Genomic DNA, 23,086 nt, shown 5'->3' on the forward strand with positions numbered 1-23,086 from the left:
CTTTCTTTCTTTCTTTCTTTCTTTCTTTCTTTCTTTCTTTCTTTTTTACTTTAATCTTTATGAAACTCTTCTTCCATTTTTTTCTTTTCTTATATATTTGGAAACAGTAATTATATAAGCAAAAGCACAACAAGGTAAGAAGTTCCCAGAAAATATATTGAGACAAAAATTCTCCACCATTGAATTAGTTCGTGTTGGCCATCAGTGAGCATGGGGTTTTCCTTTAAGTGTGGTTTGTATACTCAGCAAGACTCCATTGGAGAAAATTAAGTTTTTATTTTCTTTCTTTCTGAGGGACTGTCATTTAGAGATAGTTTCTTAGTTAAGGATGAGAGCTCATGTCTACTCCTTCTCACTTGTTCTACCTGGCTTAGACCTGTACAGGCTCTATGCATGCTGCCACCATCTCTCTGTGTTGATAGGTGTATGATACCTGTTGTGTCTGGAATGTATTGTTTCCCTGATGTCTTCCATCCCACTGTCTCTTTACAATCTTTCTGCCTCCTCTTTCACAAACTTTCCTGATCTCTGAAGGGTTAGCATATTTTATTTAAGGCTCATGCAGTGTTCTAGTCTAAATAATTTTTCTATTGTTGACCTTCCTTCCTATAGTACCAGCAACTTTGTGCATGTTTATGTTTATGCATAGATGTGTGTGTGTGTGTGTGTGTGTGTGTGTGTAGGCCAGAGCTCCTTGTTATGTATCTACTTTTTGTGTTCCATAACTAATGTTTGAGGCAGACCTCTCAATGAACTATGAGCTCACCTATTCTGCTCAGGTGGTTGTCTAGCTAGCTTCTGTCTCTCCTCCATCAGCCCTGCCATGACAGGCATCTGCTGCTGCTACTCATAGCTTCTACATGGCAGCTAGGGATTGAACTCAGATTCTCATGTTTGTGTGGCATGAATTTTACAGACTGAATCATCTCCCCAGCTCTTATTAACAACTTTTCATACATTAAATAATAGCAGCCCCGCATTATATGGGTGATTCTCTGAACATGATCACACAGACTGCCACTATATAGGAGTACAGCATAGTTTCCTAATGCTATTCCTGAATTACTATGTTTTTGTAAATCATATCTGAGTGACCAACAGCTCAGGCTGCAGCTGTTACACTCAGTGTCTTTCAGAGCTGTGCGAGAATACAGATGCTGGGTGATTGCCTAGCAACAGGCAGCCTTTCCCTATATTATTTTTTCAATATTTTATTAGATATTATTTAATTTGAAGAAGCAGGTATATTGTATCTAGGGAGACAAAAAAAAAAAAAAAACACATGCCCTTGCAAACCTGAAAATAAATGGGATTGAGGAAATAAAACAAAAGAAGGATCATTAAGAAATCAGAAGGCTGTTGAGAAAATTGAGTGCAAGATGCTGTCATAAAGATTTGAAATGCTACAACAGAAGGTTTTTTTTTTAATTTTTATAACTCTCTTCATTCTGAAAGGTCATGGCAATAAGAGAGATGAAGGGCTATCCTTATGGTCCCTAATAATTTAAGACACTGTAAACAAATAAATCCTGTGGATAAGAAATGTTTATTAGCCTCAGGAGACTTAACAATAGTTCAGTGAGTGCACTGACACTCTAGGTGGCAAAGTTAGATGACAAAGATTAGTGCGGAGGAGACACTATCAACCAACCATTCTTACGTAGCATGTTGTGTCTTGAGAACAAGAAATAATCTTTCAACTTTAGATGCTTGACCAATGTAAAAAAAAAAAATCCTCATTCTGCGAGGTTATTTATTTATTATTTACCGTAATTATAAACAGGAGTTTAAAGATCTGTAAAGGAGCTGACAGTCTTGGAACAAGGAAGTGTCTCACTGGTCATCTTACTTCTCCCATAGCGTTTGATATATTCTACACTTTCTAACTGTACATGAGACGTCGTCCTTGAATGAATAAAAAATTATGTTCTTTTGATTTTTAACAAAAATTATGTGTGTCAAATTGTGCTTTTTGGAGATTTGTATTGTCAATGTACTCCTTAGGTTGGATCCTGAAATGCTACTCCAAAGTGCTTATGTTGAAGGCTTGGTTGGGCTCAAATGCAACAGTGTTCAGAGGTGAGGTCTTTGGAGGATAATTGCATCATAAAGGCTCTGGCCTCTTGACTGAGGTAGTGGGCTTGTGGGGGGGGGTTGTTTTACAAGTGATCAGTTGGTTCTTCCCAGCCACAGGAAGCTGAGTGGTCTCTGCTACACTTCCCCTCACCATCATGCTCTGCCTCTCCCTTGACAGAGCTGAGATGGCATGAACCAAAATCTTTGAACCTGTAAGTCTTTATCTATCTATCTATCTATCTATCTATCTATCTATCTATCTATCTATCTATCTATCTATTTATTTTTATATTAATTCAGTTTATTCACTTCATATCCTAGCTGTAGCCCCCTCTCTTATTCCATCCCAATTCCATCCTCCTTCCCTCATCTCCTCCCTAAGCCCTCTCCAAGTCCACTGATAGGGGAGGTCCTCCTCCCCTTCCATCAGTGGAACTGACTGACACAGCATCTTAGGGAATCTTTAAGGAGTATTGGAGAAGCCCTTGGTATGAAGACGGTCAATAAAGAAGCACTGATCTGTGCATTGGTGGCACATGCCTGTAATCCCAGCATGTGGGGAAGAACAGGCAGAGTCCAGAGTCCAGAGTCTGTCCAGAATCCAGAGTCCAGAGTCCAGAGTTGGCCAGAGGGCAGAGGCCAGAGGCCAGAAGGCAGAGGGCAGAGGGCAGAAGGCAGAAGGCAGAGGAAGAGGCAGGCAGAGAGGTAATGGCCAGTGGATCTCTGTGAGTTTGAGGCCAGCCTGGTCTATAAAGCGAGACTAGGTCAACCAAGGTTACTCTGAGAAAACCTGTCTCGGAAAAAAAATAATGCATTACCTCCTCCTGCCTCAGGTGAGAGAACAAATCGTATAAGGTTGGAGGAGAACTGAGAGAGAGAGAATAAGGGCTAGAGCGGCTAGCGAACAATATATTAGCAAGCCCGCTGGAACTAGGAATTATGATAGGCTTAAGGCTCTACAGACCACCTGAAGATACAGACCACTTACAAGACCCTCCTGAACTTCCATTTTATGGGTATTAAAGGTGGACCACAGCAAGTAGAAACATCCAAACCGGGCACACTTTCAAATAGGAGACAAATCTCTGTATGATTTTTTCTAGTGGAAAGTGAAAGAGACTTATTTGAATAAATTAATAGGAAATGATATCAAGAAAATTGTGTGGATTATGGAATTTTTCTTTCAAAAACACTTTTAATAATTGCTTTAGAATTTTACACAATATATTTTGGTAATATTCACCCTCTATGCCAGCTCCTTCCATACCCATTCATCCTCCCAGACTCTGCCAACTTTCTGTCTACTTTCATTTAAAGGAAATTGTGTTCAACTTGTGTTACCATATACTCTTCTTTAATTTTTTTTTAAGAGGCAGACATGCAGCCAGTCCTGATGAGACCTGTTAGGCTAGGGTCAGATGGAAAGGGAGGAGGACAACCCTTATCAGTGGACTGGGGTAGGGGCATGAGAGGAGAAGAGGGAGGAAGGGTGGGATTGGGAGGGGACAAGAGAGGGGGCTACAGCTGGGCTACAAAATGAATAAATTGTAATTAATAAAAAAAGAATTTCATTGAGTGCTGCATTTATATCACTTTCATCTTTCCCTCTTTCTTTTCCAATACCTCTCATACCCCTCTCAATTTCATGATCTCATATAAATATATATTTATAATAAAATATGTTAATACCTATAAACATATTTATAATATAATATATAAATATATATTAAAATCTACTGTGTTCATTCATTATTCATCTTTATTTCTTTGTTTCTTTCTTTGTTTCGATTTTTTAAGACAGAGTTTCTCTGTGTACCCTTGGCTGTCCTGGACTCACTTTGTAGAGCAGGCTGGCCTCAAACTCACAGAGATCTTCCTCTCTCTGCCTCTCAGAGTGTTGGGATTACAGGCGTATGCCACCACTTGGCCACTCTGGTAGGATTTTCTGAAGGGGGCCGAGGCAGGAGGATCACGAGTTTGAGCCCTGCCTCATATGCATTTCTAATTTGTATGTGTGTGCTTAGGGATGCCTGAGGCCTAGCTGGGACAGTGTCACCTATCAATGAGCTCGTTTCTGGAGAAAATCGATTCTTCCTTTTTCAGTAGCTATTGATTGCCTGCAGTTCTTCATCTAGGAGTGGAGCCTTGTGAAATTCTTTTGTCCATTTGGCCTGTCAACTAGTATTGTCATTATGCAGATTTGTTTGGTCAAGCATATTGTTGAGGTTCATAGTGCAGCATCCTTATAATGTCTAACGGTGTATACTTTTTATTAGGTTTTCTGATCCTATTTTCTAATTCCACCCATGAACACACATACATATGCATGCACACACAAACACACATACATACACAAAAGAATACTTTCACAGAACTTCTTATAACATATTGTTATGATTATACCAACTTGTTCTCTGTTATTGTTGGTTATTTACTCTGTGTGTAATTTATAAATAGTCTTAGCTATAGATTTCTAGGAAAAGGTTTGCTTCACAGTGGGGTCAGTTCTGTTCATGGTTTCATCCACTAGGAGTCGTGGAGGAATCTTATGAAGATAAGTGGGGAGTACTGTAATATTTCATCTTGAAAAAGACAATATTTGCTACTTTAACAGGAACTTAAATCCCAAGGATTACTACAAGGCAGCCCCATTCAGATAAATATTTCTTTTAAATGAGTTGCACATAGCCAACCCTTCTAAAGTTCAAGCCAAATTTATGCACATCTGACATATATAAACAGACACAATAGCTGCCATCAGATGACAATATTAAACATCTCTCAGAGATTTCTGCACATAAATATTCCCTAGGCAGATAAATGGCTTTGACAAAATTACTTTTCCAGTAAAAAAAAAAAAAAACAAAAAAACCTACAGAGTGTATTTTACCTCATTGTGTTCAGAGTGTGCAAATGTGAAGGAAATCATAAATACCATCTGCCCCAATTCTCCAGGTAGATGCTGCAATATATTAGCAGTGCTACATGACATGAAAACTTTTTATAATGGTCACTTTTTGGCCTCCCATAACCTGTCACAGAAACAAAGGCGTGACATCCATCATCTATGCTTTATCAAAAAATCTGATGATTCTTAAGAATCATTAAAGATCAAACTCCGTTGACTACAAGTGTGGAATCTTGGTCCCCAACATGGTGGTGAAAACTTTAAACATGAAGGACTAAATGAAAGACAGTTGTATTCTGTGGAATCCAGCTTTACAGATGTATTAATGCTGTTGTGAGGGAAAGGGTCAGGTCTCCTGTTCTGGGAATACTGTTTTTTGAGAGTGAGTAGCTGTGGTTGTTATGCAGTGAAGCTCCCTTTGGCATGTAAATGACTCCTTTTTTTATATCTCTAAATATTACAATTCAGCCATTCTCTAAGATGCCAGTGGGCACTTTGATCACCAGAATCATGAGCTAAATACTCATTTTTTTTTCTGTAGAAGTTTATTTCCTCTCTTGGGTGCCTATAGTTCTTTGTCTAGGGTTGAGGGTCCATGAGATTTTCCATTACATGTTATCATGTCTGTTGGTGTCCTCCCTATTCAGACAGAAGATCAACACAAAAACAATAACAAAGCAAAACACAGAAAACAAGAGATCATGTGCTACCCAGGTACAACTGATCCACCTACAACACAAACTGTGCACCCAAAATTCAGGGAATATTGCAAAAGAAGTGGCAAGAAGATTGTAAGAGCCAGAGCAACAAGATGTCTGCTGTGGGACTGTGGCATCAATGTTTTTTTGGATCCTGGTGCATTTTAACCTGTCATCTGTACATGCCCATGATAAAGGGCATCATTGTTCCTCCAGTTAAGACTAGAGAGCAGCTTCACTAAGAAATGTGGAACACATACACAATAAAATTACATTCAGTTGTGAAGAAAAATCAAACCAAAGCTATAACAAAAAAATCTAATGAATTTCTAGTCAAATGGATGGTAATTGTATATATACTGAATGAGATAACCTGGACCCAGAAAAACAAACACTACATGTTTTCTCTTATTTTTTGATTCTGGCTTTAACTATATAGATATGAGTATAACCTGATGTAACCACAGAGGCAGAGAAATAGACAGGATGATTGTGGGTAGAGAGATGGAGTATTCTGATCAAAGGAAATAAACAGTGAGGTTTTATTTGGACATAAACCTACAAGATGAACATTTTGATTTTTGTGATAAACAGTTCAAGAGCCTAGATATAAGTTTTTTTTAATTATCGATAGGACTTTCTTACTTCTTTTTTTTTCCAAAAGTATTTTTACATCTAGTATGAAACATTGGTGTAAACCATGCATAGACAATCTAGCTTTTATCCATGCTTTCTAATTTTATTACCAAACACGGGTGTTGAAGTTCACTTTTGGTTTTGATGGCACATAAGGTTCTTGACTATGTCATACTTGGACTCATAGTATGCTGTCCGGTACTGACATCAGTTTAGTCACATCTATATTTCATGTGCTGAGTGTTCCTCTAAGTTTTAGTGGGCATCTCCTTTCAGAAAACATCCATTTTGTTACAATTGTTAAGGTTGCTTTGGATGGCTTCGATTCTCCTTAGTAAGCTCTAACTGTAATGGAAATGTGGCGGCAGATTCTTCATCAATAGACACTGCCTCTCCACTCTAGTAGTATAATTTGTAGTCCAAACCTATTCTAAAATTTGTGCAAACATAGTTAAGTTGGATAAACTGGCTAGTAATCATTCATTTCAGTGGTCCTTCCACTAACCCTCCTAAAGGTTCATGATTTTCGTAACAGCCTATTGCTGTCAGAACATGTTTCTAACTATGTCTTAAATGTGTGATTTAACTCTTTTTAAAATCTTTGTTAAACACTTAGCAGGTATTGTAGATATGCCTTTTACAATTTGAAAAATCTGAACTTACCTGGTATTTCATTTAGGTCTACATAATTACATAGAGAGATGCCTTATTGTAACTGCAAGTAGTAGCAAGTTCAGTGCTAGATGCTTATTTCCACATTGTCATCTTTCTACTTAAAGAAAGTACCTGCCTACTTCACGCTCGTGTATCAGAGTTCCAGGGTCACTGCTCTCACGTGTCAGGTCTTCATTCCGTACAGTCAGGGCTGCTTCAACACCTGCATCTCTATGTTGTGACAACCGTTCTGTAACAGAAAGAGTTACTAAGTGACTGATGATTGCTATCGTAGGTGAGACAAAGAAAGATAAGGGGAGATTGAAGTACACTATTTAAAATAGCATGGACTCAGGAGCTCTCTCTGATATGAACTCGGTTGCCTGCTCTTTGATCATTTCCCCCTGGCAATGCGGCCTTGAGTACCTGTCTCTGTAGAAAGGAACACTATGGATTAGGGGCTCCAGTACATTACAAATAATTATGGTCTGCATCAATTATAGTTCAGAAATAATCAAATGCCAGGTGGATTTACAGAGACTTAAAAGACTGAGTGCTCCTTTAGCCGAGGGCAAAAACAATGAGGTTGTGTTTAGAAGTAAAAATGCATGCTCTACCTTTTTGTTTTTATATTATAGTATAAGTCTAAACATTTACTTGAAACTATGTAAACCAATCTTGGTATTATTAGCCATGAAGTAACATACATATTTACTATATGTTAATATATAGATTCTACATATAGAATGAAGACAAAGATAACTATAAAGATAAAGATAACACAGGGTCTTTTCAGAGACTGACATTCAACCAAGGACCATGTATGGATATAATCTAGAACCTCTGCTCAGATGTAGCCTGTGGTAGCTCAGTAACCAATTGGTTTCCCAAAGTGAGGGGAACAAGGACTATTTCTAACAGGAACTCAATGACTGGCTCTTTGACCTCCCCACCCCCAAGGGAGGAGCAGTCCTGTTAGGCCACAGAGGAGAGCTTTGCAGCCAGTCCTGAAGATACCTGATAAAACAGGATCATATGAATGGGGAGGAGGGCCCCCCCTATCAGTGGACTTGGCAAGGGGCACGGTGGAGATGAGGGAGGGAGGGTGGGATTGGGAGGGAATGAGGGAGTGGGACATGGCTGGGATACAGAGTTAATAAAAATGTAACTGATAAGAAAAAATAAAATTAAATAAAAAAGATAAAGATAACTATATCTAGTGACCTATATCTGTGAAATACCAGGCAGTAAGACTTGTGTAGGTGATGCTGTACTCAAGGATAAATGTGACGTCACAGTTTCTTGCCCGTTACCACCTGTAGATCTTTCCAATTTACCACAGTTGCTGTTTTACCATCTTATGTTTGTACTGTTTAGTTTTGTTGCTTTTATAAAGTAATATTCATAAAACCATTTTAAATTATATAAAATTGTAGGTAAGGTCCTTTATTTTCTAACTTCTAGGAATGTCTACTATAGCATCATCAAAGACAAAGAACTAGGGTTTTGCTCTAACCACTATCATTATTAGCTGAAACCCTCTTTCCAAGTATAAATTTTTTACCTGAGAAATAAAAATTGTGATAATCTGTTAAACAAAAATTTTTCTTTGACAATTAAGTTAAATAATGTTGATCATATCTGGTACATAACTAGGTTCTTTGACTATTATGTTTTTCCTTATCTGAGACACTTAAATTCCATTTATACTATGAAATTTGTTGTCATTTTATCCAGAAATATTTTTACATAAAGGAAACTGAAAAAATCACAAAATATCATTTATTCCTAACTTCTGCATTATAGTTTGGACCACAGGTTGGACTTCATTTTTACAAACATTTATCATTTGAATTGATGTGAGTTCTGCTAGTTTTCATGTGAACTTGACATAAGCTACAGTCATTTGGGAGAAGGAAACCTCGATTGAGAAATTGTCCTCATAAGAGGAAGACATAGGCAGCAAGCCTGACGCAGGGGGGACGAGCACATTTTGGCTTGTGCACTCCTGAGTGCGGGTCCTGGGTCCTGTAAAAAGAGCAGGTTAAGCAAGCCATGGGGAGAAAGCCAGTAAGCAGTACCCTTCCATGGCCTCTGTGTCAGCAACTGCCTCCAGGTTCCTGCTCTGCTTGGGTTCCTGCCCTGACTTCTTAGTGACAGTCTGTTATCTGGAACTATAAGCAAAATAAACTCTTTACCTCTTCAAGTTACTTTTAGTCATGGCACTTCTTCATAGCATTAGAACCTGTAACTAAGCCAGAGGGTACAGTATGACATTTTAAACCACACTGTGTATAATGATCAAATCAGAGGAATTGGTATTACCTGACACCTCAGGTATTTACTGTTTTCTTGTATTAGAAATATTTTATATTTTAGTTTTTGTTTATTTCAAGACAGGGGTTTTCTGTGTAGCCTTGGCTGTCCTCGACTCAGTTTGTAGACCAGGCTGGTCTTGAACTCATACGTATCCACCTGCCTCTTCATCCCTGGGTGCTGGAATTACAGGTGTGTGTCAGGACCCTGGCTGTGTTACAAATATTTTAAATCATGTCTTTATTTTAATACTTAAATAATTTTAAATTCGTCCTGTTAGTTATTGTGATGTATTAAAATAGTTGTTAGCAATTAGTTATGTTACCATGCTGAAGAAGTCAGTCCCCTAGCTAATTTCACTGCTGCATTCATTAATCATGAGTTCACCCATTTTTCCACCACAAACATCTTAGGCTCTGGTGACCACTATCTCATTCTCTATTTCACGTAACTGAATGTGTGCAATGTTTACCCTTTGTGCCTGACTTTTATCTCTTGCCATGTGTCCTTCATGTTCCATCCACATTGCTTTGAATGATAGGATGCAGGCCAAGTAATACGCTATGGAACATATTAAACATATTTTCTTAAACTATTCATTTGCCAGTTGGCATCTTAGTAAATTTAGCACCTTGATTATTGTGAATAGTGTCACATTAAACATAAGAAAATCACTCCTATCTATCTATCTATCTATCTATCTATCTATCTATCTATCTATCTATCTATCTATCTACCTACCTATCTCTATTTTAATTATCATCCTTGTTGTAGCCCCTTCCCTCCTCTCCTACCAGTTCCATCTTCTCTCCCTCTCCCCTCTTCTTTTCCTCAGAAAAAGACAGCTCCCTTTCCCTTCTAGCCCAGCTCATCAAGTTGCATCAGGACTAAACTTACCCTCTTTCCCTGTGGTCTGGCAAGGCAGCCCGGCCAGGGGGAAGTGATCAGAAAGTTGGCAAGTGAGTTGTGTCCAATGAAGTACCACTAGAGTGGGAGACTTCCCTTACTAGAGGACCTACACAAAGCCTAAGCTACCCATCTGCTACATATTTGTAGGGAGTCTAGGTCCAGCTTGTGTGTGGTCCTTGGTTAGTGCTTCAGTCCCAGCAAACCCTTCTGGACCTTGGTTAGTTGGCTCTGTTGGTCTTCTTGTGGAGTGCTTGTGACCTCCAAGTCCTTTTCTTTTTCCTCCCACTTTTCCACAAAATGCCCTACACATCACCCAGTGTTTGGCTGTGGGTTTCAGCCTCTGTTTTGAGGTGCTGCCAGATACTGCCTCTCAGAGGACAACTCTGTCAGGCTTCTGTCTGCAAGCTTAGCAGAGCGTCATTCATAATGTCAGCGGTTGGCACTCTTTGATAGGGTGGGTCTTTGGTTGGGCCAGGCATTAGTTGAGCATCTCCTCAATCTCTGCTCTATCTGCTCTGTCTTGATCCCTGCATATCTGGTAGGCAGGGTAAGTTTTGGGTGGAAGTTTTTGTGAGTGGATTGATGCTCCTCTCCCTCTGCAAGGAGACCAGTCTAGTTATTGTGTGTCCTCTTCAGTCTCTATGACCTCTGCTACTAGGAGTCTCTGCTTTAGTGCCCCTCATATCTACCCATGAGCCTACCCTGACTTAGGTCTCCACCTTGTCACAGAGATACTCCACTGTCTCTTTTTTTCCTACAGTCCTCCTGTCCTCTTTCCCTTGCCCTACTCAGGTCTGTTCTCTACTCTTGTAACTCCCTACACCCTCTCTCCTACCTTGTTCTCTCTCTTCTGCCACTACCTTTCTCTTCTATCTCCCTTTCCGAGTGAGATTTATGCATCCTCCCTTCGATCCTCTATGTTATTTATTTTCTTGAGTCTGTGCCTCATAGTATGCTTATCTTGTAGTATATGGCTAAAATCCACTTATTAGTGAGTGCATACCATGTGTGTTTTTCTGGGTTACCTAATTCAAGATGATTTTTCTAGTTCCAACCAATTGCCTGCAAATTTAATGATTTCTTTGTTTTGATCTTTGACAAAACAAGCCAGAACCATATAATGGAATAAAGACATCATCATCAACAAAAGGTGCTAGTCTAACTGGATGTCTACATGTAGAAAATGCTAATAGATCCATATTTATCTTCATGCACAAAACTCAAATTCAAGTTAATCAAAGAACTCAATAGAACACCAGATACACTAAATCTATTAGAAGAGAAAATGGGGAAGAGCCTCAAACTCATTGGCACAGGAAACAACTTCCTGAACAGAAGAGCAACAACTCAGGCTCTATGATCAACAATTAATAAACGGGACCTCTTGAAAATGAGTAGCTTCTATAAGGCAAAGGACACAAAAAGACATCCTACAGATTGGGAAAATTGCTAATACATAATGTGACAAATGGCTAATATGTAATGAACTCAAGAAATCAAACACCAATAAACAAAATAACCCAATTAAAAAACGGGCACAGAACTAAACAAAGAGTTCTCAACAGAGACTATCTCCTTAACATACTCATTTCATTTCATGGGCAAGAGAATTAGTGACAATCTATTTCATAACATCTCTGTGGCAATTAATGTTATAGTGTCTGTTTACTCAGCAGTGGAATTGCTGGGTTATAGAGTAGATTCCTACTCTTTTTTGAAGACAACTGTAGTCAATGAGGTCTCTAGTAGTCTATATTCCATGTCCATATGGACATGGAAAATTTGCTGAATCCTTACAAATCTCCTGTCTTTTTGGTAGTAGCCATTCAAATTGGATGTGTTAGCATTTAATTATGGTCAAGATTTGCATCTCTTTGAGGATTAGTACAATTGCATTTTCCCCAAGCCTCTGGCCATTTGTACATTCATTATTTATTTTTTGAGAGATCTCCATTTAAATAAATTTTAACTGGAAGATTATTTTTCATTATTAGGTCATTTTAATTCCTTATGTATTCTGTTAGTTAGCCTCATATAAAATGACTTGCTTACAAATATTTTCTCTTATTATGGAAATTGTCTCCTCACTCTTGATAGTTTCCTTTGGAGTATGAAAGTTTTATTTTAATTCTTTCATATATGAAGTCACAACCACAGTTTCCCCTCCCTCCACTCATGCCTGTTCCCTCCTTACCTCACTTCTCCCACAGATGCACTTCTCCATTTCCTTCAGAGAGAAGCAAGCCTCTCAAGGATAGCAACCCAACTCAACATGGGTTACAAAAAGACTAGGCACAAACACTCATCAAGAACGTAACCCAGTAGAAGGAAAAGGGTTTCAAGAGTGGAAGACAGCCCCCACTCCCACTGTTGGGAGTCCTCTTAGAATACCCAGCTAAACAACCATAAGGTATGTGCACAGGATCCAGAACAGTCCCATGCAGGCTCCATGATCCCCACTTTAATCTCTGTGAACCTCTTTGAGACCTGCTTACTTGATTATATTGGTGGTATGAGATGAAATCAGGTAATATGAATCCACTTGCTTTCTATAGAAACTTGTTTCCTTAAATAAAATTGAACAGCTTTTTAAACCGCAATATTGTAGATTAATTCCATTTTGATTCCAGCCTTCCTCCATCCATTCTATTAGTAAACATCTCATTATCATTCACTTTCTGTGTCATAAGGCACATGCTTTGAGGAATTTATTTCTTTTAAGCAGAGATAAATAGAGGAACAAACCAGTTAAGTTGAGCTTAGTTCTGAAAGTTCAGCAGAGGTTCAGGTATCCTATCTGAGATTGAAAAAATAAGGAATAATGTGACATTCCTACTCTCTTGTGGAAGATACTTGCCAAATAACTGGCATAAGGGCTAATCATCTAGTAACTAAATGCTTTCAATACTCGGCCATATAATGAGGGTTCTATTGTCAAAAATCCCATGTTTATGTGGGCAGAGAAGGAGATTAGAAGAGACAGGGGAAGAAGATGGAGGAGAAAAACTAAGGGACCAAAGCATAAAGCCATATTCTTGTTGTGGAGAAATTAGAGTGCTGTTGGAATACTGAAGTTTGAAAAATGATATTGTGTATATGATTTCTGAGCTCACCATTTGGAATGAGCTAGCCAATTGGAGAACTCTTACCTTGAAAAGAAATAAATTCTAAGAAATGCTTAAACTGGTAAAAAAAAAAATGATATTGGTATGATTTGATGTGTGTTTTAAAATAATGTGTAAGAGAGTAAAGTATAATTTATATGCTTGCAACTACAATAAAATTAATGTACAGTCATTGGAAGTTTTGGAAAGCATGTTCAATAAAACACATATAATAGTTGAAACTCCCCCTCAGCCACAATAGCGAAGTGATATTTTTAAAATATCAAGAATTAAAGTTCTTCCTTGAAAATGTCAAAAGGTTGTTACCCATATAATTAGACAGTGTATATTTTCTTTAGGACTGTTAAATGTGTTGAGTACCTGCTGAAGAAAACAGGCATAGAATTTAACTATTATGTCAAATATTATAAAATTCTTTTGTAAACAAAGCTGTTTTTTTTTTTTAAGTTTTTCACTGCCTATGTTGCTTACTCACTTGAAAGCATAATGGCTGTTTATGACTTCAGATTTTGTCTTTCTGAAAAGGACTATGATGCCATAAAGAAAATATGATTTCAGGGGAAAAAATGAGAAACATACGATCTCTTAAAAGTGCAAATTACATTTTTATGTAAATATCCTTATTTGTAAAAACATTCAAAGAAAAAATGTACAAATTTTCTCATCAAAAGTTGCAATATAAGCAAAATCTCTTAACCATGTATTTTTAGATTCTTCACCGGGTGTCTAAAGTCTCATAAATGTAAACTTCAATTTGAAAACTATGAAGAAAATTCTTAGAAGACTTGAAATGCCAGTTTTTGTTTATGAAAATCATTTTGGAGGTTTATCGTAAAAATTAAAGTTGTATTTAGAGTTTCACAAAACTAAGAAATTAACATAAATAAAACAGGTCTCTTTTGGACGGGAAATACAAATCGTACACATATAATGAATTTTTCCCTGTCTTCTGAAACTACTGGAATCTAAAAATTTAAAAGTTATTTAAAATGTTTCCTTAAATCCTTCTTCTTCCTCTTTTTTTATAGTTTCTGAATTTTTTTTTCAAATCCTCCCTTCACAAACCATGAGGTCTTTGAAGCATTTTTTGATGCTTCAATGGAATGGATTTTTACCTTGGTGTATATGAGGAAGATAATCTGACTCATTCTCTTCCTTTAAAGGAAATTACTTTCAGTGCCTTCTGCAAGTGAAGGCCAATTGGAGCCTGAACATTTTAGAGAATGTAGTAGAAAAGTAATAAATAAAGACAGGTATGATCAGGTTTCATATTTTGAGATCCCTTAAATTTTACACCAGAGGCAAAGCATCTTTGCTCTTACTTGAAGTGCCAGTGAACTCTTGTCTACTGTTGATTTTGTTTAAGAAAACCTGCTCATTTTGCTTTTATGCAATAGAGCTATCTACCTGTCAGATTTTAACCAAAGTAAGTACAAATTCAAACATGTTTTAAATTTGTAAGAAACTAAATAATACATGGCATCTGAAAATCATCCTTTCAAGTCTAGAACCACAGGATGTCACAATGCTTTATCAAACAAGTAAACCTTGAGAGTGAGAGGTCAAGGTGTGTCAAGAAACAAATATTCAAGTTCTGCTTTGCTAATTATTAAAAGACAAATGTGGTTCTGTTTAACTTTCCTTCCATAAAGTTTATTCATCTTTAAATCTCAAATTATAAGATCCAAGTTCATTACTATTTCTTAGAATAAAAATGTCATTTATGTAAAATTGTTGTCAACTCTAAAACCTATATAAACATGAGTTTTAGTTATTATTTTATTATTGCTACTATAGTCTTTTTTCTTTAAGCATGTATCACTGACTTTTTGTAGAGTTTAGCTATTCAGCCCTAGTTATTCAGATACTCTGTAAGTATTCTGATAGAATTACTGACTTTAAAACTATCCAGGCTGAGAAAAATATGTAATCACGAACATCACTGTCTAAAGAGCTGAGATATGTGTATCTTAATTTTATATTGCCTTTAATAAAATCTGAATTGATTATTGCTTCCTGTGTTAGAAATTAACCCAAATTGTAGCAATAGATCTCAAAACTCAGTAGACATTATCTTCTGCTTATAAGTATGGCGTGAACTTTAGCTGCATAAACAGCTTTTACAGCTCTTTTATGAAGTTGCCTTTAAACAAAGCTAATGGTGGAAGGTGCTTTTATATCGCTCCAACTGTCTATCAGTGATCTGTTTTCACATTTACTTACCTAGTTGCTGGAAGGTCTCCAACCCATGGACCTTTCCACAAACAATTTGTCTTCTCATAGGGCAAATGATAAAAGAATGAAGACTGAAATAAACTGAAGTTGAATGTCACTGTTGTTTTAGAACCTAGCCTTTGCAGTAATATCCATTATGTCTACATATGTTAATAATAACAAGAGTCTTCAATTTAATCCAGATATAAGATATCAATATCAAATAGCAGAAATCAATGGAGAGCCTTTTAGCAGCTGCCTACCACTGGATGCCTTTTGGACTTCAGGACATGCACAAATTCTTTCACTCTCTCCAGTCATGCATTTTCATTCGATTATAGCATCAGCTTAAAGTCTAGGAGCTTCCAATCTAAACCTGGAGTAAATGAAGCACTAAGACTTAAGCCTCAAATGATTTTGCTTACTGATCTTATAGATAAGAAACTTGTATCCGTTACTCACATCCTTGACATGTAATGGTGGACCATACACAAAGGAGCTACTATAAATCTAAAGCTACTATAAACCTAGACTTTTTTTTTCAATTTTATTTTTTTCTTATCAGTTACATTTTATTAACTCTGTATCCCAGCCTTGTCCTGATCCCTCATTCCCTCCCAGTCCCTCCCTCCCTCCTCTCCACCGTGCCCCTTGCCAAGTCCACTAATAGGGGGAACCTCCTCCCCATTCATCCGATCCTGTTTTATCAGGTATCTTCAGGACTGGCTGCAAATCTCTCCTCTGTGGCCTATCAGGACTGCTCCTCCCTTGGGGGGTGGGGAGGCCAAAGAGCCAGTCATTGAGTTCCTGTTAGAAATAGTCCTTGTTCCCCTCACTATGGGAAACCAATTGGTTACTGAGCTACCACAGGCTACATCTGAGCAGAGGTTCTAGGTTATATCCATACATGGTCCTTGGTTGCATGTCAGTCTCAGAAAAGACCCTGTGCCCAGATATATTTGGTCCTTGTGGAGCTCCTATCCTTTCCTCATCAGTCTAACTCCCCTTCTTTCTTATGATTCCCTGTACTCTGCCAAAGGTTTGGTCATGAGTCTTTGCTTTGAAAACACTGCTAGTTAGAGTCTTTCAAATGCGCTCAGTAGACTCCTGTCATATGTTCAATGCGCATCCCATCTGTCTTTCTAAATGAGGATTGATAATCTTACCCCATGACCACTCTCTTGATTATCTTTTTTCAAATGGAGAAACAAAAAACCCAGAATCTCCAAAACAATCCTGTACAACAACAGATCATCTGGAGGTATCTCCATCCCCGATCTCAAGTTGTACTACAGAGCAATAGTAATAAAAACTGCATGGTATTGGCATAAAAACAGAAAGGAGGATCAATGGAACCGCATAGAAGACCCAGAAATAAACCCACACACCTATGAATACTCGATTTTTGACAAAGAAGCCAAAACCATTCAATGGAAAAAAGACAGCATCTTCAACAAATGGTGCTGGTCCAACTGGATGTCCACATGCAGAAAAATGAAAATAGATCTATATTTATCACCCTGCACAAAACTAAAGTCCTAGTGGATCAAAGACCTCAACATAAAACCAGATACTCTAAATCTGTTAGAAGAAAAAGTGGGAAACCTAGACTTTTAAATCTAAAATGGATACATTGAAATTCTGAAATTCAGCTGGGCAAATACTGGATGTCAGTCTGATAGATCTTCAAAGATGGAAAACTTTCAATTGCTCAAAACCATACTCTCTGGACTCCTGCTTCTATGAGCCTCATCTTAGTTTCTTTTCACATAAAATGTGGTACATGTATGTAGGTGAGCATGTTCCCAAACTGCTTCTTTCTAGCACAGTCTTGGACTCCAATGATGTATCCTTACTATGATTCACTATTCTCATTAAGCCAGGTTGGTACTGTTGCTGAATATATGCTTTGAAAAATTATTACTTGTGGTGGTTTGAATGAGAATGGCCCCCATAAGCTCATATATGAGTACTCAGTCCTTGGTGGTTGGAGTTGTTTGGCAAAGATTAGTAGGTACAGCCTTATTGGAGAGGTCTATTATTGGAGGTAGGCTTTGAGGTTTCAAAAGCCCATGCCATCCCTAGTTATGCTCCCTTTACCTCATGGTTGTCTCAAGATGTGAGCTCTCAACTATGCTCCAGCATTATGACTGCCTGCTTGCTACCATACTCTCTGCCATGATGGTTATATACTCCTGCCTTTTCTTAACTTCAATCCTCCAATACACTTTCTTCTATAAGTTGCCTTGGTCATACTATCTTACCACAGCTACAGAAAAATAACTAAGACATTATTAAAATGTAATTTTATCATTTACCCCAGTTCCTTTCCTTCCTCTAATTTCCATACCCTACCACTACCTTTCAAATTCACAGACTCTTTATTTTATGTATAAATATAATAGAAATATATATTGTATACATATACACATAACTAGGTAAATACAACATGTTGAGTTCATTCAGTGTTGTTTATAAGTATTCAATTTCCTGTGTACTGTGATACCCCAGAAAGGAAATAATGCCTTGGGGAAGGTCATCTCAACATCACTTGGTCATTTGCAGTTCTTTTCCTAGGCTTAGGACCCTTTCAAATCTTGTTTAGACAGTCATATTATTGAGATCATGGGTGAAGCTTTCCTTTTATTTTTAGGTGACAAAATCTCACTGAAGCTTTTTTCCTAGTATCCTGGCTCTTATAATTTGTCTGTCCCCTCTTCTGTGATTTTTCTTGAGCCTTAGGTGTGGGAGAACGGTATTATAGACATATCATTGGGGCTGAGAACTCCATGGTCATTATCAGCACTTTGATCAGTTGTGGTTTTCTGTAATGGTGTCTCTTGCAAAGAGAAGCTCCTTTTATGGTGGGATGACAGCTGCAATTATATGTGAGACCAAGGGTGGGTATTTAAATTGCAATTAGGAATTATGCTGGTTTGGTAAAATAGTGTTAGTAGGTTATTCTCCAATATCTATAATCTTACTAACCACAGCTAGTTTTTATTTTAATCTTTTAAAAAAGTTATTATTTATTTATTTTTAATATAATCTTTAAATTTATTACAATTTATTCACTTTGTATCCCAAGTGTAGCCCCCACCCTCATCACCTCCCAATCCTATTCTCCCTCCCCCACTCCCTCACCTACAATGTCTCATCAGAATGGCTAAGATCAAGAACTAAAGTGACAACTCATGCTGGAGAGGTTGTGGAGAAAGGGGAACCCTTCTCCATTGCTGGTGGGAATGTAAACTTGTACAACCATTTTGGAAGTCAATTTGGTGCTTTCTGAGACAATTAGCAATAGTGCTACTATTAGGAATAGCTCAAGATACAGCTATACCACTCCTAGGCATATATTCAAAATATACTCAAGTATACAACAAAGACATTTGCTCAACTATATTTGTAGCAGCATCATTCATAATAGCCAGAAGCTGGAAACCACCCAGAAGTCCCTCAATGGAGGAGTGGAAACAGAAATTATGGTTCATTTACACAATGGAATACTACTTAGCAATTAATAACAAGGAAATCATGAAATTTGTAGGCAAATGGTGGGAACTCGAAAAGATCATCCTGAGTGAGGTATCCCAGAAGCAGAAAGAAACAGACGGTATATACTCACTTATAAGTGGATATTATACATTTTATATAGTTGGGTCCTTTTGCAGTACTAGGCATCTTCTCCCTCTTGTTGAGTTGGCCTTAAGCCCCATTAGACAGCTGTTGCTTATTTAGTTATGAATGCCCGTATAACTATAGATATACTTTGCTAATCTGGTTCATAGGATTCAAGGCTGGATAGAACTCTTTGTTACTTCTCTCCCTTGTTTGTTTGTACAACTCTTCCAGGACTATGAAAGTTAGTCCTCAGGAAGGAAGCCTTCAGAGTGAGATCCATTTTGGATCTTCTAAATCCTGCGTACAAAGTTCATGATTTGCTCAGCAACAGGGACTTGGAGGTATATGTAAAAATTTTCATCTCTTATGCATACCTTTCTAGAACTTATTTCACTAAAAACAATCCACAAGTCTCCTCCAGATAGCCTGTTCTCTTCCTTGATCCTCCAATGGGCACCAGCTGGTCAATACCTTTAAATTACATATAAACTTTATTATTTGATATCAAAGAGCTGTGTGGCAGACAATCCACTTCCATTTGTTTATACAAAGTTTGGAGTGGCCAAATTCAGCTCCATTGTTTTCAAATTCCCATGTAAGGATTGGTACTGCACAGACTGCAAAGGACTCTGTAACAAAAATATTAGCCTAGTAAGTACTCTTGGGACCAGGGAGAAGGATGTGAGGATAGCGATGGAAAGGGCTTCAAAGTGATTTAAAATTTTTTATTATTGTATTGATAGACACAGCATTTTAATGTTTTTATTAAGACTCAAGACAATATGCAGGAATGTTTATAGCATGTACTCCTGTGTCTTAATGATACATATGAAGTACTAGAAAATTTAGTTATTGAAATGCATAAGAGTGGTCTCTAGATGTTTGGAAGTTTTAGTACTATTGTTCTATAGCTGAAGATAGAGAGAATGTCAGAAAATAAAGTTACACAAGCACAGAAGTTTGAATTGTACATACAAGTTAAGTGATTGAACTGAGTTCAATTACTAGGTTCTGCCTCTTGGCAGTTTTTTGGTAATCTATTTAATATTTTTTTTATGAAAAGAAAAATGTTCATTGAGAACAAACAGCATTAACATTCCATTCATCATATTCAAAGAAGTATTTTTCTTGTTCTCTTCATTTTCATATTTTGCTTGTGCTTTGTGAAATCAAAGGGGAAACACAAAGAAAGGAATTTGAAGTCCAGAATCAAATTTAATATATTGAAATATTTTGAGAAAATAGCCTTGGCATGGGCTGTTGCTCTAAGCTGTTGGAGAAGTTCTCCAAATTTGATAAGGAAGGGGAAGAGAAAGGTTTAATGTCTGTACTTAAATATGGAACTGGCTTAGATGATGATATTAAAAATATTGAAGAGACAGTTAAAATTATTGTCCTAAAACATGCTTGCTCATTTCAATGTTTTGATTAGAAATCTTCATTCCCTTGGGGGCTTTTTGTTTTCTTGGTGTGGAAGACACACATTTTGTATATGACTCAAGGTATCTTCTTCACCCTTCCTTCCTGCCATTCCCACCTTATTCTACTACCATTAGGTCTCATAAGCCACAGAGTTATGGCTTTTCAGGGACATGTTATATGCTATCTCTGCTGCTCATCACTTTGACTCAAAGATCCTTGACTTTCTAACTTCTGGTTGCCCTTCAGGAACAGGGAGATAAAACCAGACAGTAAACCTTCTTGTTTCCCTCAGGCTTGTTGGTAGGTTGGTACTGTCTGTGGTATAGTCTTGATAAAATAATATATAATAATAGTAATCATAATAAAAAGATTTCATTACACTGTCATTATACCCTAGACATAGAAGTGAAAACATATGAAGTGGCACTCAGGAGGGTTTTCCTTTCTTTCTTGGACCCACGGTTTGTTGCTCCTCATGAGTCTTAACTAAATCCAGTTGCTTGCCATCAGTTGACTCTACCTTCATGTTGGTTGTCTTCTTCATATCATGTTGACTTTTCTTTTAAGTCATTTACTTCCCAAGCTTGACTTTATAGTCCCTGGTGGGTAGGGGAAATGTCTTTACATTTTTATATTTATGAGTTTTCAGTGTCTTATTTCAGGAGTGTGATCCATACACATTTGTTGGCTAATCAAAAGGCTGCACATGGCAAATAATTAGAATTATGTTGAAAATATCCTAATTATAAAGATATAGAGAATGGATAGTTAGGTTAGTGAAATGGTTAAGTATATGGCCTCTGCTATTGAACTGTCCAGGATATTTCTCCTACTTATTAACTGTAAGATCTTAGATGAATCTTGAAAGCTTTCTTGCCTCAGCTGTATTATTTATTAAAGATGCAAGTAGTATTATAATACAAGTTTCACTGGGTTGTTGGAAGTTAAGTGAAGGGCTATGTTAAGTGTCTCAGATAATCCAGAGAACCAGTAAGACATGCAATACACTTAATCCATGATTATCATCGCCTTGGTTAACAAGCCACAGTATGCAATTAAGACTCATGAGGAGCTACAAAAGTTGGGCCTAAGACAGAGAAAGTGGATCCTCCTATGTGCCACCTCAGATATTCTCAGTTCTGTCACTAAGGTATGAAGATAGAGTATTGAAATTTTGTGTTCATTATCAGAAGATTTGAGAGAGGAAGCTCACTGACTCCCAAGCACTTCTTTAGCTTCATTGCAGCACAGAAATGGCCCCATAATTTTCTGCTGAGTGAGCAGAAATAGTAACCTGGTGAAGTCGCTTGATACATTTATGGCTTGACTCTTAACTTGACAGTAAGTTATTGTGAAGCTTAATGTTATGAAGAATCTGAAGATTCTGGCAATACAACCACCACATCCCTTAACAGCAATTAATTGTGACTTAAAATTCACTCACCTTTACCTTCAAAATGTTGAGAAATCCAAAAAGAGTATGTACTGTGACACAGGAACAGTATTTAATATTTGAGTTTCATCTTCATAAATAAAGTTTATGAAGCCACAAAAAAAATCCCTCACCTTGAAGTTCAGGGTAAATGTGCCCTTTATCCAAGAATGTGAAGATGGGTGGCATGAGGTAGGAATGCAATCTTCAGAGTTGAAGTCTGTGGGAGTAGGGACAAGGAAAGAGGAAGGTCCCAGTGTATTCAATAATGATGGTGATGTGGGCTTTGGGGAAATTCTCCGTGCTCCCACAAATGCACTTTGTAAAACTGACTGTTGTATCATTGTACCTATAACCCCACAGTCTCAAAATTCATTACATGACTCCACAGAAAGTAAAATATGAGGGAAAAGATTAGTGGGTTTAGAAAGATAAGGCAGTGAATTAACTGCTCACTGTTTAGGAGTGTCATATATAACCACCCAGGACACACATTTTTTGATGAATGTTATCTTCAGGGTGTTTTCAGATCCAATACAAGTTTTCCAATTAGTTTCTTTCAGATAATGTCACTTTCCCTCATGAATACATTGTGGTTTATTTCATTTTCATGTGTAGGTTTGTGGCAGATTTAGACAAAGGTGAGTGAACCCAGGTTTACTCTTAGGATACATATTTCACAATGGTGCAGTGGCTCTCAGACAGGGAACTTCCACTAGCCAGCCCTCAAGGTGAATAAGAAACACCTTGCCTCTTTGGAACACTAACTCACTCAGGACACTACTTCTCATCTGCAGTATACTAATTGCCAATTTGGGAGCTCAAGGCCCAAAGGTATCTATAGAAGAATTGTAACCTTACAATTCAGGGAAGTTTACTTTCCTGGAGGGAACATAGTTTGAAGGAAACTTGAACAGTCAAATATATAGGTTATGGATAGAGGAGCATAGGAAAGACAGACATAATACATACAGGTAAAGCCCACAGCCACTCCCTGCAAAGATTTGGGGTAATCTTCAAACTGTCCACTTTCCCGTTTGTTCAGAAAAGAAATGAAAGGCCGATTATGGAT

Source organism: Psammomys obesus, unplaced genomic scaffold, assembly GCF_907164565.1.
Source record: "Psammomys obesus unplaced genomic scaffold, mPsaObe1.curated_primary_1811, whole genome shotgun sequence".
NCBI classification, from domain to species: domain Eukaryota; kingdom Metazoa; phylum Chordata; class Mammalia; order Rodentia; family Muridae; genus Psammomys; species Psammomys obesus.